A 27,333-nucleotide genomic window follows, 5' to 3' on the forward strand; every position below is an offset into this window, starting at 1 on the left:
CACGCTCCTCGACAGTGGATGAGTGAAGAGGGTGCCAGGGTGGTAGCTCCCGCCTGCGGGCCGGAGGGGCAGATGGAAACCTTTTTAAAAACATCCTGTTATTCGCCATTCAATCAGCTGGGCCAGCGGGGTTGAATATATCCCTTCTGAACATAATTGCCGGCTCACCTCTTGCTGTCATAGGTCTCCAACCCCGCAGCTGGACCCCTACCCCAGCCCTGCTCCAGCTACTTCAGACCCATCTGGATTTCTTCCGCTTCCAACAACCTCACCTGTGTGCAGCTCTTCACCAGCATTATTTCATTTGCTCCTCCAGCAAACCAGGAGATAGAAAGACTATGTCCATTTTGCCAGCGAGGAAACAGAGGCTCAGGGAGGTCACGCGAGCAATGAGAAGCAGAGCCCAATCTAGACTCAGGGCTGCTGCTTTCTTCCATATCAAATTCCCTTCTTCCGGTGCCAGCTCCTGCCTGTGCCAAGGCTGCTGGTCACTGGTGGTGATGGCACCAGGGCTGTGACAGGGAGACCCCAGGGTCTGGGGTTCCTGCTGGCCCCTGCCTTCCTTGTCACCTCTGCCCCACGACCAGCTCAGCCTCAGGCCCCAGACTCACACCTCCTGTGGCCCACTGGGACCAGGCCTGGCCCACCTACCTCCTCAGGCATTTCTCTTTCTTTTTACTTTTTTTTTTTTTGTGGTACATGGGCCTCTCACTGTTGTGGCCTCTCCCGTTGCGGAGCACAGGCTCCAGACGCACAGGCTCAGCGGCCATGGCTCACGGGCCCAGCCGCTCCGTGGCATATGGGATCTTCCTGGATCGGGGCACGAACCCGCGTCCCCTGCATCAGCAGGCGGACTCTCAACCACTGCGCCACCAGGGAAGCCCCCTCTTTTCACCTTTTTATTCACCATTTTCAGCACCGTGGTTCTTCTTTCATGTCCTCAGACTCCCTCTTCTTTCCTACCCCAGGGATCTTAATGTTACTTCGATTTTCCTCTTTTTAAATATTTATTCACTGGAGAAATGGATGAGTGGGTGGTTGGATGGGTATTTGGGTGAATGTGTGGATGGGTGGAGAGAGAGAGAGCAAGAGAGAGAGAGAGAGAGAAAGAGAGAGAAAGATGGAGGGATTAATGTGTGACTAGGTAGGTGAGTAAATGGATAGATGTTAAGTGGGTAGATGAATAGGTGGGTGGATGAATGAATAGGTGATTGAGGGGGGATGGATGGGAGGGTGGGCAGGGGTTATGTGGGTGGATAGATGGAAAAGTGGGCAAGTAGATGAATGGATCTGATGGGTAGGTGGGTGAATGGATGGATGGATGGACAGACAGGTAGGAGGGATAACATGGAGGGACGTTGCTTCAGTTCTGCTGAGATTTGGTCCTCCCTCGCACCACCTACATGACCTGGATGTCTGGTTTTCACTCCCAGCCTCATGAGGAAGGGGGGACCGCGGGAGCCTGCTGCAGCCCTTCCCTTTGGTCCCAGTTTCCGTTCACCTCAGGGGTGTCCTGACAGCTCTCTTTAGGAGTGCAACAGAACCCCCAGATCAGGCTCTGGGGGGCGGGGTTCAGCCTCCGTCCTCTGTGCAAATGCTGGAACAGCTTGAGCCCCTCGCCTGCTACAGCGGCTCCTGCTTTGGGGATGGGGGTGTTCTTTTTATGTCTTCAATTGTCCTGAAACAAAACAAAACTGAGGCTGTATCTCAACAATGTGATTTAAAGTTAATTAACTAAAATTGCATTTTGATGACTAGATCTTACATTTTACAAAACTAGAAATATTGTCCTGAAGACCTCCAAAGTAATTTAAATAAACTTTCAAAGGACACCCACCCCCAATCAAAATACCATATAGTTAAGAGATACTTGGTTAATCAGCCCCCAAATTCAGCCAGAATGTCTTTAGGCTAATTAACTAAACAGTCATCAACATACGAAGAATAAAACAGAGCAAACAACACAAGATACACTGAAGAGTGGAGGGATGTGGGCGAACAGGTCTTTGGATCAATAGGACGATAGGGGAATGTGCCAGACCCCACCACCTCCTCCCTCCTGAATCCCTTGCCCTGACTCAAAGACATGAGGGCAAGACCCTGGGCCTTGAGCCCCTGCCCAGGGACTATGCTGGGGCTGCCTCTGTGAGCCCCTGTGCTTACCTGTCCGTGAAGAGGTCATTATAACCTCTCTCATCTTTGCCCTGGGCTGAGCTCTTTCCACAAGGGCTTCACTTTGTCCTCACACACACATGGTGAGGGGGAGCATTATGGTGATCCCCATTTCCCAGATGAAGAAACTGAGGTTCAAAGCCAGGAAGTGGCAGATCCAGGATCAGAATCTGTTTTACAGAGTATCTGTCTCATGTCCCCATGAAGTAGATGAAACGACTGCAGTTCAGAGCGGCCCAGGCCACTCAGCCAGAGAGGGCAAACTGGGCTTCGGCTGTACAAACGCTAGTGCAAGTGTCAAGTAAATGGGATGGACAGTGGATTCGGGGAACTTCAGTTGGAGGCATCAGTTCCTGTGGGGGTGGAGGGAGTGACTAGAGGGGGAGATCAAAGAGACTGGTCAGGGAGGGCTTCCTGGAAGAAGGGGGCATTAACCAACACAGAGGATCTGGCAGACCAGTGTCCTCCTGAATTCCCACGGAGGGAGAGAGAAAGCAAAGGCCCCTCTTCTCTCTCCCTCTGAGCTGTCTTGTGAAGCTGAGTCACTGGAGTAGCCCCTGGTGCCCCAACTTTGGGAAAAACTCCTAAAAGCAGGGCCAAGGGGGCAGAAGCAGCCAGCAGCCTCTCATCAAGCCTTGACAGGAGTTGTCACCAGTACAGAGTCAGCGGGCAAGGGGTGGCGGGGGCTGTCTGGCCCCAGCCCCACTGTTTACCTGTCTGGGCTGTTGCTGGAACCATCCATCTGGATGAAGGATCACACGGCCTCCCTCCTTCCTCCTCCGCCTCAGCTCCCCCGTCAAGCATCCGAGTCCGCAGGTCTTCACACCACTCCAGGCCCCTTGGATGCTGCCTCCCTGCGTGCCCTGCCCCCTCCTGGCCACCCCTGGGCAGGCTTCCGGCCAGCCAGCCCCTGCCCCACTCACCCACGCCCTCTCCCCTGTCCTGAGCTACGTGCTTCCTCCTGTTCTCCCCTATCCAGTGAATTCCACTTAATTAAAAGCTGTCCTGAGTGCCCATCAACAGCAATAGTAGTCTTGCAGTCCTGCTGTGCACCAGGCCCTGTGCAAAGTAAGCACTTTACCTCCGCTAGTTACTGACTCCTCACCTACACGGTATCTGTGAAGAAAGGGAGAGGGAATTCACATAAGCTGTAGTCATCAGACCTCAGATGGTGAAGCCACTAATTCTGCCAAAGGAAGTCAGGAGGGCTGGGGAAGCTATGGAAAAAGGCCCATCTCTGACGCCCTTGCAGGAGAGGTAGGTGTTCCCAGGTAGACCAGGGAGAAAGCATCCAGGCAGACCAGCGGACCGTGAACATGGGTACGTGAGCATCCCACGAGGGACATGCAGTCAGGAGTGGCCAGGGTGTCTATGAGCGAGAAGAGACTAGAAACTTCCTTAAGGCCTTTCTTGAGCACCCCTGTTCCAGGAGCCCCTGATTACTGGGCCCTCAACCCATTCCAGCCTCCTGTAGCATTTACAGATTATGTCTAAGACACAACAAAATTCCCCTTCCAGTGTAGCTTCCTGCACACATGCTGCCTCTGCCCAAGGATCACAGGCCCCTGAAGGCAGGCTTCATGCCTTATATTTCCTACGTTCACCGTTCCCCACCTGCCCACCCCTGGCTCCCACATTTAGTACGATTGTGAAAACATAATGGATGCACAATACAGATCTGTTATTGTGTTGATGTTGTTGATGGGTTAATGGTGCTTCTGTAGGTGTGAAGACAACCTGAAGTCAGGTGTGGCGAGTGCTCAGAATACAGCAGGTGCGCAGAGAGTGGTGGTTCAGGCCACCAGGCTCCTTTCCTGTCTCATCTGTGTGAGTTCTCAGGACCCCGCCTGCCCCCACCCCAACCCCCAGACCCCGAGCTCAAAAGGGACAGAGGTGGATGGCCTGGGGGAGCCAAATCCCTCTGCTTTCCCGCTGGTGATGTGGGTGATGAGGGTCCCTTCCAGTGTGGCCAGGCTTGGGGTCTCACGTCCTCTGTCTCCCATGCTCCTACTAAGACTTGGGACCCCCGTGGTGTGGTGCCGAAGTGCATGGACTCAGAATGACAAGCCTGGGTTTGAATCCTAGTTCCGACCTCGCCCAGCGTGAATCACCCTCAGTGTCCCCATCTGCAGTCAGAGACTCTGGAAGTACCGGGCTCGTGAACTTGTTATGTGGAATGATGATCTCAGAGTGTGCATCGGGCTCTGCACAGTCCTAGACACAGGGCGCGCTCAGTAACTTACTTATCATACCATCTTTTGTCATCTTAAAAAAACCCACTCCTGGGCTTCCCTGGTGGCGCAGTGATTGAGAGTCCGCCTGCTGATGCAGGGGACATGGGTTCGTGCCCCGGTCCAGGAAGATCCCACATGCCGTGGAGCGGCTGGGCCCGTGAGCCATGGCTGCTGAGCCTGTGCTCCGCAATGGGAGAGGCCACAACAGTGAGGGGTCCGCGTACTGCACAAAAAAAAAAAACAAAAAAAAAACAAAAAAACCCCACTCCTTCAGGAAGCCTCCTCTGACTGAACCTAAGGGAGGTAAGTATCTCCCCCTTTCACCTTTGCTCGGCAGCCTCCAGCTCATGGTCCTTAACCATGTTCAGGACAGAATAGCAAAGCTGCCCTGGGGTCCAGAGAGGTCTGGCTTGTACTGTTTAATTCCTATAGTCAGAGGGTCATTTGTAGGCCTCAGTGGGCTCCATTCGGATGGGACGCGCCAGAGGATGGGGACTAGGCTGTGAAATTTCACCCCAGGGCTCCAGGAAGTCCCTCAGATGTGGGACGTGCTGGTGGTCAGCTGCCCCATAGCTGGAGACCTCAGCTTCAGCACTGGCTGTACCCGACGCCTGCAGCCAGGACCCTAGGCTGCCTTGTCCAGTCACCTGTGCACACGGATCCCTCGCCACGGTCACTGGCCATGACACCCGCTGCCCTCAGGCCCGAGGCAATTCTATCTGCTGTGCCCTCTGTGTGAACTTTGCCCTACAACCCTGGATGAAGTAGGGGAGGCCCTCTCCAGGGACCTCCCCTTGGTGGCCGTATTAGGCCAAGGGTCCTGGCCGTTACCTCCGGTGAGTGGGGCTCGAGCAGGAGAGATGGGCCACCAGAGGCCAGGCCAGGTGCCTCGGGGAGGGAGGAGACCTGGTTTCCAGAAGACCCTGAAGAAGTGTTTACCCCAAAGAGGTGTGTTTACCTCTTTGCGCGGAGGCCTGGTCAGGGCACTTGTGAGCGTAGAGGAGCCCAGCTCCTGGAAGGGGTCCGTGCCTATCACAGGCCTTGTTGGCTGACCATGGAAGGAACAACCCCTGGGGGTCAGGACTTTCATAATTTAAGGAGGAAGAGGGAAGTGACCAGGCAGAGAGGCCTTCCCTGACCACCCTGGCCGCAGACACACTCGCCCAGCCCCGTGGCCTGCTTCTTCATCGTATCTTCTCCACAGACATCCCCCCCCTCAACCCCATGGTCTGCAATTTCCCCACCAGCATGTGAGTTCCTGGAAGAAAGACACTTTATCTAGTTCATCACCGTATTCCCAGGGTCCAGGACACTGCCTGGCACATGGTAAATGCTCAATAAGTATTGTTGATTAATGGCCTGGGACTGAGTCATCTCACTTACTCTTTAAACCACCTTCGCAGTAGGTATAATCAGTTCCATTCTGGAAATGGGAAACTGAGGCTCCAAGAAGTGAGGGAGTTGGTTAATTTACACACCCAGTGTGGACCCTGATTCAAACCCAGGTCTCTCAGCTCTTGACTGCAGGCCTGGCTGGGTGTGTGATGCCTCCAATCGGTCAGTTCAATACAAGGAAAGAAACAGACTAACACTTTGGTTTGTTGGCTTCTGCTGCCCCCTCCTTCCCCAGGCAGGTTTGTGCAGGCTTTCTTTTGGGGGGGAGCACAGGGAGAGACTGGGGAGAGGGTTGGCGAAGGATTTTATTTCATGAATTAAGTCTATTTCTGGGCCAACCCCTTATGTTACAGCTTTGGGCTTCTGCCTCACCTCTTACAAGGACTGGTGTTCAACTGACACCAAGTCCTTTTTGAGACCAGTAGTGGGAGCCCAGGAGCTGGGAGGGGCAGGACACAGGGGCTGGCCTGAGGCTCGAGGACACTTTGTGCCTGAATCATGGCCTCATGTTTACTGGATGTGGCCCATGTGTACCAGGCCCTACTCTCAGCAGTTCCGATGCATCATCCTGGTTCATCCTCAGGGTCATCGTAAGGGCTGTTCCTGAACATCCTCCCCCGTGGGTGGCTGAGGAAGCTGAGCCCAGGAGAGGTCGAGCCACTTGCCCACAGTCACACAGCTAGAAAGTGGTGAAGCCAGCAGTGGGCCCGGGCCCCAGAGCCCACCCACCAACTGCTCTTCCACACCTGGAGGACTAAAGTGGGTTTTGGAGCTGGATTTCGAGCCCAGTTTCACTAGGTACGCGCTGTGTGACCTTGAGCCAGCTGCTTCCTCTTTCTGAGCCTCAGCTTCCTCCACTATGAGATGTGGGCTGCAATTCCCACCTTGCAGGGTTGCTGGGGGCACTCAGTGAAGAAAGAAGGTGGCCCGTGCCTGGCACAAGGTAGGGGTGCTACAAATGGCGGTGGCACTGGCGGTTCACGTGCCTGGCTTGCAGTGAGTGTGCCATAACTGACATGTCCCCGGTTTCATTGTCTAGAATCATGGGGCCAGTCATGAGCCAGTGGCACCATCCCAGCTCGGTCTCCAGTCCTTTCTCCACATCCTGGATGATGCCCGAAGTTCACCGGGGCAGCTCTCCTTCTACTGGAAGGCTTTGCTGCTGGGAAAATGCAGCTTCCCACAGGCGGGATTGGGGGCAGAGAGAGGGCTACACAGTAGCTGTTAATAATCACTTTCCCCTCCATGTGAATGAAGATTCTAGAATTGGGTGCTGGGTTGAACGGGTTTCCTAGGAAACAGACAAAAGGGGATAATTGCCAACTTTATATTTTTCTGCCCATCAAAGGTCAGCCTTGGATTATATCAAGCCTTGTTTGGATACCTTCTTTTGCAGGGCCAAATTTAGAATCCTGAGTACTTTTCTTTCTACCTAAGATAATGTGAATATTATTTTAAATTGATATTAATAATATTACTTATATTGTGTGGCATGCTACAGTTTATACATGATTTTTAGTTTTTTATCCTGTGTGAGCATTACAACCCATTTCACAGATGAGGACAGTGAGGCCCAGAGACAAGCGGCTGGCCTGGGTCAGTGCCAAAGCCCAGCCTGGGAGGAGGTCTGGGACTTTCTCTGGGGCATGGGCCACCCCTGGCTCCCTGCCATACTCCTCCCCATCAGAAAGGCCCAGACCCTGGGCCAGGCTGGGAATGTTTCTGGGTGGGTGGGGTGGGGGTGGGGGGAGGCCCGCCCTGCATCAAGGCGGTGTGTAAGTGTTTTACTGTTTGCCCGAAGAGGTGTGAATGAAGTAATGGGCCTTCTCCGGCACTCCATCCGTCTAGGGTTGACAGCCGTGCTCCGAGCCCTGGGCTGCCCTGTATAAACGCTCTCACCCTGCCATCCCCGAGCAGGCAGCTTCCTCCAGGAAACTGTAATCAGGGCCTCCCGCACCCGCAGCTGGCCCTGTCCGCAGCTCGTAAATCACAGCTGCCTTCCCGGAAAACAGAGGGAGAGACAGACAGGGTGACGGGGAGACAGGCGAGGCTGGGCGAGGAAGAGATGACTGGACAGGCCGGCGGGGAGAGAGTGAGGCAGCGAGACTAGGCACCGTGGAGGGACAGGCGGAAAGGGACAGACGGACAAACCAGGGAGGAATGGCTGGAAAAAGAAAAGAAACAGAGAGAGCGAGAGAGAGGCAGAGGGGGTGAGGGGTGTGAGAAAGGAAGCGGGAGGACAGAAACAAAGAGAGACTCACAAAAAGGGGGCACATAGAAGAGACAGAGAGAGATGGAGGCAGAGGGAAAGGCTGGAAGTGAAACTAGGAGAAAAGTAAGGAAAGAGCAGGGAGAAAAGCAGGTTAAAGAGATGAAAGAAAGGGACTTCCCTGGCAGTGCAGTGGTTGAGAGTCCGCCTGCCAATGCAGGGGACATGGGTTCGAGCCATGGTCCGGGAAGATCCCACATGCCGCGGAGCCACAACTACTGAGCCCACGTGGCACAACTACTGAAGCCTGCACGCCTAGAGCCCGTGCTCTGCAACAAGAGAAGCCGCTGCAATGAGAAGCCTGCGTACCACAACGAAGAGTAGCTCGCCGCAACTAGAGAAAGCCCACGCGCAGCAATGAAGACCCAACACAGCCAAAAATAAATAAATTAATTAATTTAAAAAAAGATGAAAGAAAGAAGCGGGGAGCAGCACAGAGAGACAAAGAAGGAAGGAAGGAGAGATAGACGGAGGAGTACACATCAGACAGGGCACTCAGCAACCAGGGCAGGGGCCCAATCACCGAGACGCTGGTCCAGACCATTAACTGGGGGCTACCTCCACCCCACCCCGACAGGATCCCCCAGCTTCCCCTGCGGGGCTGGACCCTATCAGCACTCGGGCTCTTCTCCCTCCACACCTCTCCTGGGGGACTTTGCAGCCAGCCAGACACAGGGCTGAGGTGGCTGGGAGAGAAGGGGAGGGAGGAGGTTGCAGCCTCCTGGACTCCAAATCCACGGGCCTCCATCCTAGACCTGCTCTCACCCGGGGATGTCACAGGGATCCTCAAGAGCAGACAAGTGACTCCCCCAGCAGCCACATGGATACCTGGGTCTTCCAGCCACCAGTGTGTACCACACTCTCATCCACCTGTTGCACACATGCACACACACACACACACACACACAGAGGCCACATGCACATGAGTGAGTATCCATGCCCACCTGCAGAGGGATTCACATGGGTGGACAGGGAGAGGCTGGCTCTCAAAGCCCAGCTGGCCAGGCTACCTTAGCCCTGGCGGCCACAGGAAAGGCCTTCCAGAAACTGCAGAGAATGTTTCAGGCAGTTTTCAGTCCAGAAGGGGATTCTTATTCCAGCTTAAGTCATGATAGTTGATAAAAAAACAAAAACAAGAACAAAAACAACTCTCACCCACCAGGTCCTATCCCAGGGATCTAACAGAAAACAAAATAGAGTTTCTGTCTTCTGGACTTGATGTCTGGCCAGGGAAACAGACAATCAACAATAAGCAAGTAGACATAGTATTTCACATGATGATGGTGATACAGAGAAGTCAAAACTTGGGGAGAGAATGGGGGTTTTCCTATTTATGAAAGGCGGCCAGTGAAGGCCTCACTGAGAAGGGGACCTTTGAGCAGACACTTGAAGAAAGTGAGGAGATAGAGCATTCCAGGCAGAGGGAATGGCATGTGCAAAGGCCCCGAGGTAGGAACATGCCCAACATTTTTTTTTTTTTTTTTTTTTTTTTTTTTGCGGTACGCGGGCAGCTCACTGTTGTGGCCTCTCCCGTTGCGGAGCACAGGCTCCAGATGTGCAGGCTCAGTGGCCATGGCTCATGGGCCCAGCTGCTCCACGGCATGTGGGATCTTCCTGGACTGGGGCACGAACCCATGTCCCCTGCATTGGTAGGTGGACTCTCAACCACTGCACCACCAGGGAAGCCCGCCAACATATCTTAAAGAAGGCCACAAAGAAGGGCTGTGTGGCTGGAGCAGAGTGGGCAAGGGTAAGAGTGCTGGGAGGTGAGGGCCGAGAAAGGGGGGACCAGGTCACGTAGCACTGTGACGGTCATTGTAAGGACTCAATGTGCAGGAAATGGGAGGGTTTGGATTTGAGGTTGACCTGATCAGACATGTTCTCAAAGGATCCTCTGGCTGTTGTTTTGACGACAGACTGAAAGGGGGCAAGGGCAGAGCAGGGAGACCCAGGAGGGGGGTCTTGAATTCCTCCAGGTGAGAGGTGATACGGCTTGGACAGGGGGACCGCAGTGGACATATTATGAAGAGAGAGGCGGGATTTGCTGAGAGACTGGATATGTGAGAAAGGGAAGTCAAGGGCAGATTCAAGGTTTGGGGCCAGAACAACCAGAAGGACGGAGCTGCCATTTACACGGCAGAGACCAGTGAGGAGGCAGGTGTGGGTGGGGCGGGTTAGGAGCAGTTCAGGGCGAGGGCCCATCGCATGTCCAAGGGCAGGCGATGAGTGGGCAGCGGGGGAGTGCCGTCTGCGCTGAGGATGTGGGCTTGGGAACTGTCAGCAGGTAGGTGGTATTTCAACTCGTGGAGCTGGATGAAGCCACCTGGGGAGTGAGTGAAGATAGTCCAAAGACGGGGTCTGGGGCCGCAGGCCACAGTTAGAGGTTTGAGAGAGGAGGGAAATGCAGTGAAGGTGATGGGGCAGGAAGAACCTGCGATGTGAGAGGCGAAACAAGAAAGAGCAGCATCTCCCAGCCCCGTCGGAGAAGCGGTCCAAGAAGGGAGGGCTGATCCGCCACCCTGCGAAGAGGCCAGGAAAGGTGAGGATGGAGGAGAACCGGAGGTTGGATTCAGCAACAGGGAAATCCCTGGAGACCTTGACTGAGCAGTTTGGGGGGAGTGGAGGGTGTGGGTGTCGGGGAGACCTGACTGGAACGTGAGCTCACAAAAGAATGAGAGGAGGGGAACCATAGACAGTGTGACTGTTCTTTTGGGGAGTTTCGATAAAATAGGAAGCAAAAAATGGGCTGGGGTGTGGAATCAGGAGAGAGTTTTTTCTTTTTCCATAACCTTTTTGATTTCGGAATAGTTTTAGATTCACAGCAAAGTTGCAAAGATACTACAGAGCCTTCCCATATACCCTTCACACAGCTTCCCCTAACGCTAAGGTCTCTCATAACCACACTTCATTTGTCAAGACTAACACACTGACATCAGCACCAGACTAGTAACCAGACTACAGGTGTGTTACTCAGATTTCACCAGGCTTTCCACGAATCCAGTCCAATCCCCAGTATACCAGGGTGCATTTAGTAGAGAGGGTCTTTTTTCCTTTTTCTTTTTAAAACGAGGGGGCATTCCTGCCTGTGTGTGAGAGCTGATGGGAATGGTCCGGCGGAGGGAAGGAAGCTGGTGATGCAGGTGAGCGAGGGGTGATACTTGCTAAAGTGATCCTCGAACACGTGCAAGAGGGTGGGAACCAGTACATCAGGGGTCCTCTTGGTCTCTGGCTGCCCCTGTGCCAAACAGGCCGTACAACAGAAACAAGCGCACCACTCGAGTGTAAATGACGTCCCCTGCTTACAACTCCATCCACGTATAACCTCATTTCGGAATCCCATCCTCCAAGAGAAAAACAGCCCCAGAGGCATGTGGGGTGGCTGAGGAGAGGGGCTCAGGAAGGAGCAAAGACTTCCCTGAGGCCATGTGGTGTCAGCAGTAGAGCCAGGATTCCAGCTCATGTGTCTTGACTTTGGAACCAGAGCTGCGAATCTGTTTCTCCACTGTAGCCGGTGTGTTCTGGGAATTCCAGATGGCAAGCCAGCTAGGGCAGAGCTGGGAACACACACAGAAAGAGAAATTAAAAGAGCTCTTACCTGGCACACCAGCCCTCTCCACCCTGGCACACCAGCCCTGTTCACCCTGGCACACCAGCCCTGTCCACCCTGGCACACCAGCCCTGTCCACCCTGGCACACCAGCTCTGTCCACTCCAGATATACCAGCCCTGGCCACTCTAGCACACCAGCTCTGGGACTTTGAAGGTGTCAGGTGGGACATGTGAAGCACAGTCCAGCAGAAAGCAAGCAAGCAGAAGGGGCAGGTCAAAGGCAAAGAGCCAGGAAAGGTCAAGCAGGAGACCTGGCCAGACCGTGGCTGAGACAACACTCCAGGCTTCACCTTGTCCTGGTGATTGGTGGGTGACCCCGGCTCTCCCTCGGCTCCCCACTTCCTCTGCACGTTACCTATATGTATAGACTTAGCTGTATGTATAGAGTGAGCTTTGCTGTTTTCAACCAACCATATTGATGCTCCAAAATAAAAATGAGTAAATGAAAGAATCCTCTTCTGCTATTTAGGAGCCAAACCTAAAGTCAACATCTGGATGCCTGTTACAGAGATCAAGTTTGCCTGCGGCTGGACACTGGCACCCAAATCAAGCCTTTACACACACACACACACACACACACACACACACAAACGAGCATACTGCAATTTGTTCCCCCATCCCTCTTCTGGAAACTACAACTTCACCCTAGTACAAGTCCACAGTCCCTTCTCTGAAACCCTGGGGGCCACGCGTGTTTCAGACTTCAGAGAATTTCAGATTCCAGAAGGGTAATTCAGTGCACATACCGCAGATATAATAATCCCCATGGGGCCTGAGCAGTACTCTGTATGCAAATACATTAATATTTCTGCAGTGAACGTATGAATATTCACAGTAAGTGGGAAAAAATAAAGACCATAAATAGCTTCATGACAGTTCAAGTTGTTTTACAAACTCACGAGTTTCGGAGCTTCTTGGATTTCAGGACTTCGGGTAAGCGACAGATGACCTCTCGGGAGGCCCCCAGCCAGGTGGGCTTCTCAGCCTCACACACATGGACCCACATGTGTGCTCATTTGCGATGGATGTTGGGAGCTCTGGTCTCCTCGTGGGCGCAGGCAGGATGGGTGTGAGTGTGTGTGTGTGTGTGTGTGTGCGTGCGCGCACACGTGCATGTATACCGGGGCATGTATGTCTTGCCCCTCTGAATCCTGAGTCTCTCTCCTAGTCCTGGAAGGGGCCTCGGAAGCATCTCTCGAATCCTCTCGACAACATCCCCACCAAGTGGTCACCCAGCTCCTGCTTCCATGGCCTCCCTGACCCCCACCCCTTCTTCTCTGTCACCCCTCCCTCTACACCAGCATCCCCTTCCTACAGTCTCTGGACCTTCACACCCTCCTCACCCCTCCACCTCGTCCTTGAGAGGCTCAGAATGGCACAATCTTAAAGTTCTTATTCCTCAGCCAGATTCCCCAGTGGGAACTGCGAGTGTGTCGTGAACTTGTGCCACTTCAGGTTCTGACAGAAGGATCCAAGCCCCCGTTTCGGTGCATGCCAAATTCTGGCCAGTGAGCTTCCTTAACATGTGGGGTTTCCCTGCCTTCTACCAGCTTAGGAAGGGATGAATCTGATCAGGCCTACAGTACATGTATTGTCTCCTTCCCTGGGAGTCCCTTCTTTTCTGTTATTTTTTGTGTGTGAGGAATTTTTACCTGTTTAATGTTTTTTGCCAAGCATTCTGAAAAAGACTGATGGTTTTTAAAATTTTCTTATTTTGAGATCATTTGAACTTACAGAAAAGTTTCAAGAATAGTACCAAGAGCTCCTGGATATCCATCATCCATATGCATCACTTTAACATTTTGCCATATTTGCTTTTTTGTTCTTTCATACATATATATTCACATTTGTACTTTTTCTGAACCATTTGAAAGTAGGCTGTGTGATGCTGCTCTTTGCCTTTATATTCCCGTGTATATTTTCTAAGAATAAAGATCTTCTCTTACATAACAGATCACACAGCTATACAATCCAGGAAATCTAACATTGATACAAAGCTTTCATCTAATCCATAGCGCTCCCTGGGGGTTTAAAAGTCACTTCCCTCCCAGTCTCTTGGACAGTTCAGCTGTGTTTGGGGTAAATTCCTGGTGCCAAGCAATGCGAGTCCCAGGCATGGCTCCCCTGGGTTAGTCTGGACTTCAGATGCAAATGATGCTGGCAGTTCTCAAATCATCTGCCCTAGGGGTTGCACTGATGGAGGGAAGGCATCACTTTCGAGCGGGGTTTGTTTGAAGAGAAAATTCTACTTTAGAGAAAAAAGGTGCAAAACCACTGGGAGGCCCGTCTTTTCATCTTACATTTGAGACGGGGGCTTTCGAGAGGGTAAAGCCAGCTGCTCTGGGCCACCCTGGGATTTAATGGGCAGTCGAACAGGGATCTGAAACCAATTATTCATTTAACCGACGTTTCTGGAACACCCCAGACAGTGGCGGGGGGCTGGGGGCGGATATGCTGCACCCCAGAGTCGCAGAGATGACAGACGCCAGGCCCGTCTTCCAGAAGCTGCCTGGCTGGCACGTCATCCATGCGGTTCTGCTGAGGTGGGTTCTGAGCCTCCATTCTGGTCCAGGGACCCCAGAGAAGGGAAAATAGCCTGTGAACCGGCAGGAGCTTTTCCAAGAACCCTAGTGTTCTTTTAACAGACATTTGTTCTACCAGCAAACTTTTGAACGTTCAGCAAACATCGGTCCATTCAACAAATATTTGCTCGCTCGTGCGTGTTGACTCAGTTCCTGCCCTGTGCCTACGAGGGTGGGGATCACAGACACGGCATTAGCGACGGGAAGACAGAGCGCCAGGTGACAGGAGGCCAGGCCGGTCCCCGGCAAAAGACTCAGGGTGGCAGAATCTCTTCTTCCATCTCTCCCTGTCCCTGCCTCTGCCACCACACCCCACAGCATAAGGGATGGGATGACCCCAGCTTCCTTCTCCCAAGGGCTCACTCCCAAACTTCTCCTTTATAGAACATATATATATATTTTTTTTTTGCGGTACGCAGGCCTCTCACTGTTGGGGCCTCTCCCGTTGCGGAGCACAGGCTCCGGACGCGCAGACTCAGCGGCCATGGCTCCCGGGCCCAGCCGCTCTGAGGCATGTGGGATCTTCCTGGACTGGGGCACGAACCCGTGTCCTCTGCATCGGCAGGCGGACTCTCAACCATTGCACCACCAGGGAAGCCCCCAAACTTCTCCTTTATAAACAAAACCCTACACAACACCGAGTGGAGCTGCGGGTCCCTGCCCAACTTGAGCAGATCCTGCTTTCTAGCCCAGTGAGAGTTACTGGAAATCTCTCCAATGGGCACAACGTTTGAGCCAGCAATTCCACTTCTAGGAGTTTAATCTAAGGAACCCATAATGGGTTGTGCTGAGGTTTAGCCTTAGGTGTTGTTTAGAAGAGTGCAAAATAGTCATCAACCTGAATGTCTGCTTGGGGAGGAAAATCACGGCCCGTCTTGGGCCCTAGAATGTGAGGCATCCTGTGAGAGCCTTGGACAGGAGGATGTGAAATGGCAGGCAAGACAGTTCCCAATATATTAAGGAAAAAAGAGTTTTCAAAGTAGGATTCATGGGAAAATCCAAGTTTTTAAGAAATATATACACACATGGGAAAAATCTGATAAGATATACTTTGGAAAATTAAAAATGAGTCATCTCTGTATGAAGCATTACAAATGATTAAAAAAATTTTTTTCTTAATTATGTGCTCCTGGTTTTCTACATTTTCTGTATTGAATATGCATTAGTAGTATAATTAGAAAATAATGCACAGAAATATAACTTTTCCATTAAATTCAGTGGAATACCCACTGTTAACCCTTCCCCTGCTCAGCTGCAACCTCTATTACAGACACGACACCATTTCTAGATATTCGCCCAAGGAAAACATATGACAAGTGGTGGTCCTGATGACCACATCAGCACTGCTGGGCCCTGGGCTTCATACCCTTGTGTCTTATGTGTGTGTGCACATGTGTGTACAGACTCATGTGTACACAGGTGTGTTTCTTGGAGCTGGGCATGCCACCAGCCGATGGCAAAATAGGGGCTGGGGCCATCATCTCAAACCCAGAGACAAGAATGACCTTTGACTACTGGAATCAGTTCTTAAAGCTGCTTTTATCATTTCTAGGAGCTTGGGCTCACGGGGCCTCTCTCCCCATCCTTTCCCCATCCCACCCCAAATGCACACTCACACATTCAAGAGACACACATGCCAATACACACTCCTCCTAACAGCAAGGCATGGTTTCTCTTTGCTAAGAGAAAACCAGAAGCAGAAGGATTAGAAGATACCTGTGGTGACCTCGTGTGTGTCTGCAGAATCCCTGCTGGGAGCGCTCCAGCATCTGCTCATATACGAGGTGTGCTTCCCAGTATGAGGCATCTGTATGAGCCGTACACATGTGCTCTTAGTGACACTTACATGCACCCATACATATGGGAATCGTGGGACCGTGAAAAGAGCCAGGCATCCAGCTTCCAAGTCCAGCTTTGCTGTTCATCAACCTCGTGAATTTGGGAGAGTCGGAGCCTCTCCAAGCCATTGTTTCCTCTGGGATGTGGGAAGGACGGGTGTAGACATGATTTATAAATTGCAAAATGCTATCCACATTGATTATTCTGTATACACAGGCTCGTATTTAGTAGAATAATAGTAATCCTAATATTCAGAGAATCTGCCTCTCCTCTACAGCCTGCCTGGGGTGCTGCTACAGCAGACTACCTCTGCTAGGCTTGCCTCCCTCCTCTGCGCCTGCATCATGCTAATTGCAAAATCTTAGCCTTTTCAAATCTAGCTCTGGGGAAAGGCTCCTAGAAGTTACCTAGTCAGAGGCCTGAAGGACAGCAGGGTGAACACCGCTGGTACCTGCTGAGGAGCGTGTAGCTTAGGCCCTGTGGCATCAGGAAGCTCAGAGAGGGCACCAGCCCTTAGCTGCGGAGCCAGGGCAGAAGCCTCAAGCAAAGGGAATCAAAAGACCCAGGAACTCCCACTAGCTCACCCCAGCGAGGGGAGGGGCCAGGCCCAGGGGCCCTGCTGGCTGAGCTGGCCAGGCTGGGATTTATGGGCCCCTCTTGGACACGTTAAAGATCACATTAAGTGCAATAAATGTAGATCACGCTCCTAAATAAGCTGAGATTTATCCCCGGATCCTCTCCGCAGGGGCCAGCCCCATAAATCCTGCCCGAGCCTGTCCCCTGGCCAAGGGATGGGGGAGGGGAGGGGAGGAGAGGGAAGGGGGTAGGGGCGAGGAGTGGGGGAGCAGTTCCAGGTATTGAATGACTTGGAGCTGACAGGGGGCTCTTGATGAGGGTAAAGAGAAGGGGTGGGGCAAAGATGAGGCCCAAGCTGTGTGCCCCAGCTCCATTCTCTGCCATCCCCTTCCCTGCCCACCCTCTTCTGGTCCCTGCCTGCATATGATCTTGCTATAGACATTGAAATAATAATGACTCTTCTAAACGGGAAGCTCAACCCTAACAAATATTGCCTTTGTCCACCGTGTGGGAGGGCCCTCTATTAAGAAAAATGTATTGTAGGAAAATGCAAATTTACAGACCAATAAATTACGAGATGATTAGTCACATTGCAGTCTTTCTTCAAAGGATTCTTTAAAGGCTGTTCTCGTTCATTTAAGTGTCTCTTTATAGCTCAGTAACTTCCAGACTGAGAGGCTGGGAGGCCCCATGGAGGGCAAGGGAAACTGGGAAGATGCGGAGAAAAAGGGAGAGCTCGTCTCCATAACCAGCCTGGGGAAAAAACATCCCCGAAAGGGCATCAGAGTCATCTGGATTGTGCTGATACAGCAAATGTTTGCCCAGCACCTATTCTATACCAGGTACAGTCCCAACATTAGGGAGACAACCAGACAGGAACCCCCGGGACCTCCACCGAGTTCCCAGGGTGGGGTGGGGTGGGAAGATTAACATTGATCAGATTCACCCTGGTTCCAAATTGACTAGATGCAGTTTACAGGCAATGGTTTCTGAGCACACCTATTGCCAGATGTCAGGGACAGTCCACGTGCATGATGGTTGAAGGAATGGTGAATTAATAGATGGAATTTTTAAAAAGGAAAAACAAATATAAATGCCATGGTTTCTCTAGCTTTTCCCAAAGAACAAATACGATGTTTGGCCTTCTTTGAACTAATTGTCCCAGAGTCCTTTGCTCTGTGACCTGGATCAAATCCCTCAACCACTCAGCACCTCAAGCGCTATTGACCACAGGCAGACAGGAAGGGATGAGCTCATGCCCTGGCTGCTGGGATCACTGAGGAATCTCTTCCAAGGGTGAGGAGAGCCTGCTGGATCACCTCCACCCACCACTTTCAGGCACACGGATTTTACAGTTTCCCAGGCTCTTCCTGTCCCTATGTCTCGGCTCCTGCTGTCCCTTTTGCCATGATGCCCTCTCCGCTCTTCACCGCTTAGCAAACTCCTATTCATCCTGCAAGACCCAACTTCTGTCAAGGACTTATTGCATTATGTTGGGATTTAGCCATTTGTGTGTCTGTTGCCCCCACTGGATTATAAGATCCTTGAAGGCAAGGGTTAAGTTTTATTGGTATAATTCTTAGAACCAAGCACCATGCCTGGCACATAGATACTGTTCCATAATTATTTGCAGAATGAATGCCTCAAACTAATTGGATGTATAAATGACCTTGATCATCACAGTTACAGTTACTGAGTGTTGAGCATTCATGGTGGGCTTAGTGCCTCACCTATCATAACCTTGCCAGGGAGGTTTTATAATCACTGTTTTACAAGAGGAAAAATTGAGCCTAGGAAATTTGAAGGCTAGTTCAAGATCAAAGAGCTGGTAAAGGATAGGGCCAGGTCCACTTAATGATCTATTACACCCTCATCAGTTCTCTTTTGTAAATTACAGTCACTTCCAGGGCAGGGATTGTGTTCTATTCACCTCTGGATGTATCCCCAGGACCCAGCATAACATGTGCACAAAACTGAATGACAATGAATCTGAAACCATTGTCATCTTGTTGACAAAATGACATTTGTTTTGATTTTCAAATCAACAACCAATGGGCTATTCAAGTGCTATGCCATGCTACAGTAGAACCTGAAACAAAAGGAAAGAAAGTGTGCACCCTATAGATATATTTTATATAGCTTTTTAAAGTTAAGTTTTCTAGATTATTAAAGAATATTGAAAAATGAAAAACAGGTTATTAAAACCCACATTATTTTAAGTTTAGATATTTTACTTATACCCTAACCAGAATTTATTGTAATATTGCCTTCCTAGCTTGAATGGAAGCAAACTCATCAATACAAATCAAAATTCAAAATCTATTTCTTTGCTTGTTTTATTTTCTATTGAAGAGTCATAAATTATGACAAATAAGAGAAAACTTTTTGAAAATATGTTTGATGAGTATAAAACCATATCAAAAGATGTGAATATACTTCCCAAATATTTAAACTTAATATTGAGAATTTTAAAACATCTACTTTTCAGTTTTTTTCATATTTTTTCAACTGCTTTAACATTCTAGAAAAGATATTTTTTTAAAAATAGATATAACTATGTACCTGGGGTGTACATTTTTCTTTAGGCTCATGGCAGTGTTTTTATTTAAAATGATATTTTGTTCATCATGGACTTTTTTGCATTAATTTTGATTTTTTAAGTTGTGCATTAAAATACTATTACTGAGTTTTTTTGGTGCTCCCTTAAAATTTATGCCCACCCAATCCTGACCCTGCTAAATCCCAAGAGGAAGGGTAAGGAGAAAAGGGCCTGCTCCTCTCCCACAGGTAACAATACAAGCAGATACACTTCCCTGCAGGGCAAACTGTGATGTTCATCAAAAAACATTTAAGGGGCTTCCCTGGTGACGCAGTGGTTGAGAGTCTGCCTGCCGATTCAGGGGACACGGGTTCGTGCCCCGGTCCGGGAGGATCCCACATGCCGCGGAGCGGCTGGGCCCGTGAGCCGTGGCCGCTGAGCCTGCGCATCCGGAGCCTGTGCTCCACAACGGGGGAGGCCACAACAGTGAGATGCCCGCGTACCGCAAAAAAAAAAAAAAGACATTTAAATGTTCCTTTCCTTTGGCCAACCATAATTCCACCTCTGGAGGTTTATCTAAAGAAATCAAGAGCTACAAAGTTTTTTGTACAAGCATGTTCATCTCCTTGTTATTTATAACAGCATAATGTTGGAAATAACCTGGTTGCCCAACCATAGGAGATTTGTTTTTAAAAATTCTGTTTATCCATGTGGCAAAATGTCATGCAGCTGTTTTGAATCATGTTTTTTCAAAAAGATAGTTTTGAAGAATATTTAATGACATGGGAATATATTCAAGATGGCTTTTGTGGAAACACACAATGAAAACTATATATCCCATGTTATTTCATTTTTTAAAAACATATTTGTTTTGAAAAAACCACAATACATGAAAATATTAATGGTTTCCCCTGGATGGTGGAATTACAAGTGATTTTTTTTCTTCCTTCTACTTTTCTTTGCATATGTCTTCTTTCTACTGTTTCGTTATATTTCCAATGAGTTTGTATTAGTTTTACAACCAGGAATTAAATTTTTTTCTATTTTTTATTGAGCTATAATTAACATATAAAAATAATATTTTAAGTTGATTCATCCAATAAGGCTATACTTTAGAAGGTTTAGGAGAACAGGGAATATGCCTGCTTTGTTCCCTGATACGTTTCTAGTGCTCACAGCAGGGCCTGGCACATGGTAGGTGCTCAGTAAACATTTGTTGAATAACTGCTTATGAATAAGTAGTTCAAACACTCCTTTTATTAATCAAGACTCTTTTGGCTGAAGAGACAGAAATATAACTCAGTTTAAGGGAAAAAGGAAATGTATTGACTGACAGGTGAAGCTCCCAGATTTGAAAGACCAGTTTTGGGGATCAGGGCCAGTGCATCTGTCTCTCCTCCCTGCTTGGCTCCCCTGTTTTCAGCAGGGAAGATGGCCACTGACAGCTCCTGAGTGACCTCCTCCCAGCCCCACTTGTACCCCAAAGAACAGATTCTGGGTAGGACCCGCTATAATCTCACTTACCCTCTTAGCCAGCCCTGTGTCTTGTAAAACTTCAGTGCCACCAAATCCAGCATCCTTTAAAAAAATTTTTTTTGCACATCCTATATTCATAGGGTAGGATTTGCAAAGCTTATGACACAAGTTTCAGTAACTTAAGGATTTCTAAACTCAAAGGTCTGATGGTCCTGAGGGTAATTAGACAGCCATAGCTGCTGGACAAAGAAATTCCCCGAAGGATTCTGTTCTTGGCTGACATGAAATCTCTCCCTCCCCCAATACGTGCACCCCATCCTGTTGGCAGGAACCATTTGACATTGACACTTACCGTTTTTGAAGCTCCCAGTGACATAGGTGGGAGGCATCAGCTCTCTGGGTGACAGCCTTAACAGGCCTGACGTAAGTAAGCCATCGAGTTCCCTAGGCTATCAGATTTCTGTACCTGGGGAATTCAGTGTGTGGGCAGTATTTGCATCCTTTGATAATTCTGCTGCAAGAGCTGAATTTAAGTCAGAGAAGAGCTCGTTGTTCCAGGCACTCTGATGGATGACTTCATATACACAACCCTTACAACAAGGCAAAAATAAAGCATGTAAGGCAGTAATTATAATGATCCCATTTTACAGATGAGGAAGCTGAGGATCAAAATAGAGAGTTCACACAGCTGCCAAATGGCACAGTTGGGCTCTAAACCCAGGTGTTCTGACTCCAAATCCTACAATCTTTCCATGCCCCAAGTGTTTCCCAAGGGATGTAAGAACCACCAGATGGTATGCTAAAAAGAACTTTTGGGACAAAGTATTTTGGGACATGTTGCAAACTATTTCTCCCTCTTGGAAAGTCACAATATTCCTTAGCATATTAAAGGCTCTGAGAAGTCCTGCATGAAAGAAACTGGATTAATTTTGTTTAACCTACTTTTTGCCCGAATTTATTTGACCATGTAACTCTTCTTCCTTTCCTTGATAACTATATCTTGTGGAACACACTACAGGAACCACTGTATTATGCCCCAAACTACTGTGTTCATTCATTGTAACAACAGCTTTCTAGTGTTTGCACTGGTATTTGATAATCTGTGGGAGATGTCTCAACTAATTTTATACTTTCAATGGTGTAAATATCAAAGTCCCTAAGATTCAGAGGGGATTCAAAATTATCATAGTTCTCACTCACTCTTGGACAGTTTCTGGAGTGATAGATGAAGGAATGTAGTTACAGTGTTAGCCCTGGAAATTGCCCGTGACTCACAACCTCCCTGTGCCTTAGCAAGGATGCATTACCGGCATCATGACCTGTGTGAAAACAATTATAGTATTTATGGATCCTGATTTTTATAGTAATTGCTGTTTCCTTTTCATTTGAACCAAGGATAACTTTGGGTGGAAAAGTGTGAGGGACAGTTCTCGCTTTGTCTCCCAGGTTTTCAGACCACGTGATTCCTGTGGAAACATCAATTTCAGTTCCTTCTACTGTGCCTACCGCCTGGCCAATCATGATATCCACCCCCACTGCCCTGCCGAACAAAGCAATTGGCCCAAAGTGTGGGTAGTTGATCCAAATACAGCCAATGAGATTCCTACCAAGAGGTCAGATCTATGGACTCTGGGAGAGAACAGCCTATAAGATCATAAGCTTTGTGGAGCTATTTTTCTCACCCCGTGGAGAAAAGCTTCTCTGAGATATAAGCCAACACACAGAAGGAAACTGGGCTGAAACTATAGAGAGAGGGATAAAGAAGGACAGTCAGGGTCTTGGTAACATCACTTGTGTCCCTGGATCTAGCAATGCCTGACACAGTCCCACCCCCAGTATTCTCAGTTATGTGAGCCAATGCATTCCCTTTTTGCTTAAGCTCATTGGGGTTGTGTTTCTAGTTATTAGCAATATCTAAGAAAGTATTGATGTATTCAGAAATTGGTATCCCAAAGTGGAGTATTATAAATGTAGAATTAGCTGAATTGAGGTGGGTAGTAGGTAGGAGTGTAGTAAGTGAGGAGGATGGTAAGAAATTAGGTCCATGAGGTAAGGAGAGGTCAGATCAGTCTGAACCTTGTAGACCAAGCTCAGGGTTTGGGGTATTATTCCAAGTGCAATGGACATCTTCTGGAGGGCTTTAGACGTAGGACAGTGACCTAATATGATTTATGTTTTTAAAAGATGGTACTGGTGGGGCTTCCCTGGTGGTGCAGTGGTTGGGAGTCCGCCTGCCGATGCAGGGGACACAGGTTCGTGCCCCGGTCCGGGAAGATCCCACATGCCGCGGAGCGGCTGGGCCCGTGAGCCGTGGCCGCTGAGCCTGTGCGTCCAGAGCCTGTGCCCCGCAACGGGAGAGGCCACAACAGTGAGAGGCCCACGTACCGCGAAAAAAAAAAAAAAAAAAGCAAAAAAAAAAAGATGGTACTGGTGGTTAGATGTAGAGTGGCTGGTGGAGGCAAAAGTAGAAATCAGGAGACCAGCTGGGAAGGAGGCTAGGGGGCTGGTCTAGGCAATGGTGGTGGTGGCCTAGACCACGATGAAGGGGGTGTGGGTGGTGACAACTGGTCATAATGGGATACCCTGGGGGTGGAGTTGAGCGTGTCTGCTCATGCACTGGTTGTGAGACGTGATGGAGGAGGGAGCAAAGGATGATTGTGTAGTGGATTCTGTTGGTCCCCACCCAGCTCTCCAGCTTCGCTGGGGCACCCATCCCCCACTCCTGTGAGTGTAGGCCAACCCCTTGTCTGGAAAATTGCCCTTAGCCAAAGGGATCTAACTCACCAGAAACCCACCAATGACTGCCCACTAATGACTGACTGACAGAGGGTTACAAAAGGCAGGCCTCCTTCCCATTTCAAGGTGGGACTAACTCTGAGTCACAATTCGCCCTCCAAAGCTCCCCATGGAATCCGGCTAAAGCTGGTCTCCAGCTGAGACCACATTCCTTGCTGAGCTGCCCTAACCTGCTTCCCTCACTCCCTTCCTCCTGAGAGCTCTTCCCCAAGAAACCATTTCACAAGGACCCCTGGCTCAGGCCCTGCTTCCAGGAAGGCCAATCTAAGACAGCATCTATGCTTTCGGCTGGATCACCTGGATACTGATGCCATTTGAAATGGGGAAGACTAGGGTGGAAGAGGTTTGTCTAGAAAATGAAGCATTGATTTTGGACATGTTAAGTCAGAGATGCGTGCCAAAAGATGTCAAGAAGCTATTTGGAATGGGAAAGTGGGAAGGCTCCATTAAATATAAGTCCTGACTCTGTGGTATCACTCTGTGATATAAGGCAGGAGGTGGGTGAGTTGGGGTGGGAGAGCTTGAATGGGGTAGGAGCTTAGGCGGACAATGGAACAGAGTAAGTGCTTGATGATCATGGGAGAAAATTCTGCCCTTGGCACAACCAGATGGCCACTTTGGACAATTCATTTTCAGCCTCTAAGCCTTAGTTTCTCTAAGAACGGGAGGGATTCTTCTAGTTCTGACATCTCCCCCCAGGCCCTGCCTTCTCCTTTAGGAGCACTTTCCCTCACATTCTGACCTGGTTCCCAAACAGTTTGGCTTGGGCTTTTCCCCACCTTCCTGACTTAGTGGGTCTATACACTAATTCACACTAAAGTGTTAATGACTAATAAAAGCTGGGCTTATATCTAAACATGCACTTGGAACTTGTTAGTAACTCTATACTGAGCACCAGTCAATGGTTTAAGACTTATGCCTGGTGCTATTATGGAAGATTCCAAGAGAAGGAAGGTAAAGCCCTTACCTTCAATCCTGGAACCCAAAGAAGAGAGACCTCGCTGAGCCCTCGGGAGCTTCCCAGTGAGCCAGGGGCTTCCCAGATAGTCTCTTTAGTCCTTCATATTACAAGGCAGATAGTTTTTCTCCCTGTATGCAGAGAGGGATGCAAGGGAGGAGGGGAGTGAGATTGCAACCAGGATTGTCCACATGCCCTCTGTAAGCACTTTCCTCTGTGCCAGATAGCCCTCGATCCAATCTTGGGTGGTTGGATGCACCCTTTCTGTGATGGGACTCTCACTAGGAATGCAGACCGATTCAGTAGTTCTGGGGTGAACCTGGGATTCTGTATTTTAAAGATGACTCTACAGGCAGACAGGTTTGGAAAACACTAGAAATGTGCACCTTCTTTCTCCTGGATCCTGAAACAATTCTGCAGTGAGATGTCCGTTTGGAGTTCAGCAGTCCTGGGAGTGAACCTGGCTCTGCCAGGCACTAGCTGTGTGGCCTTGGGCAAGTCACTTCACCTCTCTGAGCCTGTTTTCTCATCTGAAAAGTACAGACAAGAATAACTGCCCGTATGAAAGAGGGGGAAGCTAAACGAGGACAAGGTACAGTGCCTGGCACGAGCAGGCACTCAGCAAGTTGTCCTGGTCACCGATGCTCGTGTCACTGCACGTACATGGCCATCTGGTCCTGAGAACACAGGCTTCTCCTGCCTCCCACAGGTAGTCTCTCCCTGGCATTCAGGACATTCATATCACTGGCTCCGGCTTCCCACATCAGCAGTGAACTCCCCTCCCCTCTTACCAATGTCTCCTGAATACTCACTTCTTCCATGGGACCTCCCAGCGCTGACCTCACCCCAGGCCCTATCAGCTGAGCCCTGGGCAGCATCTCTCCCACTATCTCAGCTCCCCACACCCAGCAGGGCCTGGGTGGGGCTGGGCAGGGGCCCAGGCCCTTGTGTCTGCAGCCCAGGCAGCTGAGTTGTTGCTAACTGGGGCACAGGGGAGGGGCACAGGGGTAGGAGCACACAGAGTTTGCTGGCTGCAGGATGCCTTGAGTGGGGCCTCTCCCCACTCTGTGCGTGGGGATGGCAGCTGTCCCCTCACAGGGCTGTGGAGAGAAATCAGTGCAGTATTGGGCGGAAAGCACGTGGTCACCCAGAGCTGTCATTGCCAGTTCCTTCCAGAAGCCTGGTGTCTCCCAGGCTAAGGCAGTAGAGGGAGACTTTTCCATGTAGCTCAGGGTGGGGAAGAAGATGCACTCTTTGCCTGGCACGGCAGAGGAAATGTCATGCGGGAGGCTACTCTTCCCAGGGCAAAGATCCTACCTTGTCTGTCTGTCCATTTTGAATACTCCAATGGGACCTCAGACCAAGCCTTGAAGGTACGCCTACCCTACACACTCGGGATCTGAATCCATGGGAAAGAGTGGAGGGGTAGATAAAGAGAGGTGGAGGGGTGCTGGGGGAGTCACAGAAAGGGGAGGGGTTGAAAGGACCAGCGGGGAGAGAATCAGGACAGAGAAAGCCCAGGAGGCTCATTCTCCAGGACCGGGTGCTGTTGCTCTGATGGGATCCTGGGGACAAGACAAGGAGCCCAGTGGGGAAGCAGCTCCCAAACCTCCAGTCCCGGGGGACTCAGTCCACCTAAACCCATGTATGCTCCACCTGAGGACGACAAGGTCGTTCTGTGATGGCCCCTCTCACTCTGTCTCCTATGATAATGAAATAATAACAATCGTTGATACATACAGCAGTTATTATTCATCAGGCATGGTTCTGGGAACAATACATATTAACTCAATTACCCCTCACAACAACCCCAAGAGGTGGGTAGCCTTATTATCTCTATCTTAGAGATGAGGAAACTAAGGCACAGAGAGGTTAAGTAACTTGCCAAGGGTCACAGAGCTACTAAGTAGTGGAGCCAAGATTGTCAGTCTCTCAGAGTCATGCTGAGTTTGCATCCTCTCTTCCTTCTCCCCTCCCCCTCTTTTTCATTGCTGGAATGTTCTCACATGTCCCTCCCCATCTTCTCTTCCCTCCTTGGTCTGGCCCCTGGCCTGCAAATAGTGGCAGTTCCACTCTACATTATTAATCCCCTGCCAGACTTGTCACCAAGAAGCTAGTGTTTAAGTGCCGAAGTAGCCACAGGCCCCCTCCAGGACCTGACACCAGTCTGTCTCTCCAGTTCAACCTTGCCTCACCCTAACACCCACCAGGCAGAATTTCTAGCCATTTCCCTATGGTGCCTGGCTGCTTCTTGCTGACCCCTCTGCCTAGAAGGCCCCTGCTCCATCTATTTAGAGGGCTCTTACTCTTCTTTCAGTGATCAGAGTAAGCAGTGTGTTTTCACAGCAGGAAAAGGGTGGAAACTTCTTAAATGCCCAGAAATAAGGGATTTATTGAACAAATGGGGAGCAATCTATACATTAGAATAGTATGCAGCCATTAAAATTGCTCTCAGAGAAAAGTAAGCTCCTAGGACATGCCAGGCATTGTGTTAGGTGTCCTAGGCCCATTGAATTCTCACAACTGCCCCATGAGGGAGGCCCCGATTTTCTTTCCCTGTACAGATACAGAAAGTGAGGCTCAGAACTAACAGTCTGACACAAGCAGTGGGGCCTGGTTTGGGCCCAAGTCTTCACTGTCCATGCCCAGAACCTCTAAGCTATGCTTACGGTGCAGGAAATGTTTATGAACATGGTATTGCATGAGCGTCAAAGCAAGTTGCCAAATGCTATAGAAGGCGTGATCCCAATTTGATTAGCAAGGATACACTTGCACAGAAAAATAATCACCGCATTTTATCTCTGTTTGTTTCTGGATCTCGGGTGGGCTTGGAGTCCATTTTCATTCACTTCCTTCTGTTTGTCTGCTTTCTTCATTCTGTACAGTGAG

The sequence above is a fragment of the Mesoplodon mirus genome (genome assembly GCF_964341445.2).
Source record: "Mesoplodon mirus genome assembly, chromosome: 3".
Classification (NCBI taxonomy): Eukaryota; Metazoa; Chordata; class Mammalia; order Artiodactyla; family Ziphiidae; genus Mesoplodon; species Mesoplodon mirus.